The sequence below is a fragment of the Tupaia chinensis genome, unplaced genomic scaffold (genome assembly GCF_000334495.1).
Source record: "Tupaia chinensis unplaced genomic scaffold, TupChi_1.0 Scaffold000539_1, whole genome shotgun sequence".
Classification (NCBI taxonomy): domain Eukaryota; kingdom Metazoa; phylum Chordata; class Mammalia; order Scandentia; family Tupaiidae; genus Tupaia; species Tupaia belangeri.
Window position 1 is genome coordinate 713,609 of NW_006160052.1, and position 1,663 is coordinate 715,271.

Below are 1,663 nucleotides of genomic sequence, written 5' to 3' on the forward strand. Positions count from 1 at the left end.
GAAAGTCCAGTGCCCTTACCCATCCCGCCCCCTGCTGGTCCCAGAAGCCTTTTTTTTTTAAATTATTATTTATTACAATACTTTGCCTTGTGAAATTTAAAAGTATTTGAAGGGCAGCCCACGGCGTGGTGGTTAAGGTGGCTAGATCCCACATACTCACTGTGTGGGGTGGCTTAAAACTCACGCGGGGCACGTGTTCATGCATGCCCAAGATCCCAAGAGGAGATTGGAGGAGAAGGGATTGTGGCGTGGCCATCTCCCCTGGGGGGTGATTTCTCACTTTCTGTCTCTCTCTGTCTCTCTCTGTCTGGTGAGCGCACGCGCCCTATAGCAAAAACCTCCCCCAAAAAAGAAAAAAATAATAATAATTTTTAAAATTGCAAAATAAATATTGATGCTTTATATTTTCCTGTGGGAACAATATGGTAAATGTTGAAATACTTTCAATTTGATTCTAGTTTTCAGATCAAATAGATGTTTTACAGAGAGCACGGATTTTTAAAAAAAACTGCAAGGCAATGTTTCCCAACCGAAGAATCGCGACTACTGTTTTTAGTGACGAAGGGGTGCAGGTCTTAGTGACAAGGTACATCAAGGCACTGAACCCCCCTCAACAGCTTCTGGACAGATTTCTTCAGGATTCTGGCGCAGCACTTGTGAGTATGGTGGCATCTTTAGCAGCCTCGCTGTGCCGAAAAGCCATCTGTGGAGAGTCACCTGCACCTTGTGTTTATTCTGGCGCGCTCTGACTGGCTCCCCTCAGAATTCGTGTATTAGGGAATTAGAGTTCCCTTAGCTGGACCGCACAAGCCCAAATCAAAATTCCGAGTTCAGTTTGCTACACTCTGCTTTTCTATCACTGGTTTCTTTGCGCCTACGTGTCCTGACACTCATATCCAAGTAAATAATAGTCCTGTGGATTTACTTCAGAGGTTATCACGCACACACACGCACACAGATACATACACACACACACACACACATATATATATCCCTCCTAGCTCTTTGACCTGTTAAGGATTGTGACCATATTTATTAACTGCATGCAGTTAGCACGTGACCTGGATAAGTTATGGGATCACTCTTAAGTTTATTTTCTCTTCCATAAAACGAGAGCAGTCATAGTGTCATTTCACAGGCTTGTCATATACCCTGCTGGTGAGTGAGATGGTGCGTGGAACGCACTGTGCTTGGTGGGCGTGTAATACACACTGAATGCATTTTAGCTTACCGTATTCCAGGACCTCGCTGCTCGATTTGTATCACTGATTCCTTTTATGTGTGGTACGGTGGATGAAAATGATGATTCTGATATATGGATGGCATCAGAGGTAAGTCCATCTTAGGAAAATACATAGCATTTCTTACTTCCTTTGCTCTTAAAGAAGCCTTTGCGGGGGAGGGAGGTGGGGACCAGCAGATGGTGTAATGGTTAAGTAACTGGACTCCTACATAGTGGTTCGAGTCCCAGACCTGGTGGTTTAAAACTCACGTTGGGCACATATGCGTGTGTGCACGCCCAGGATCCCAAGAGGAGAATGAGAAAGGATTTGCGGCATGGTTATCCCCCCCGGATGATTTCTCACTTTCTGTCTCTCTCTCTCTCCAGTGAGTGCACATGCCCTATAGCAAAAATCTCTCTAAAAAAAAAAGAACAAGAAGC

At 44.6% G+C, this 1,663-nt stretch overlaps 1 protein-coding gene across 5 annotated transcripts in view; it reads left to right on the top strand.

Annotated features, from left to right (window-relative positions):
- CC2D2B (coiled-coil and C2 domain containing 2B) overlaps positions 1–1,663 on the top strand; it is a 141,351-nt gene that overhangs the window by 105,885 nt on the left and 33,803 nt on the right. The gene's annotated exons all lie outside the window — the stretch shown is intronic.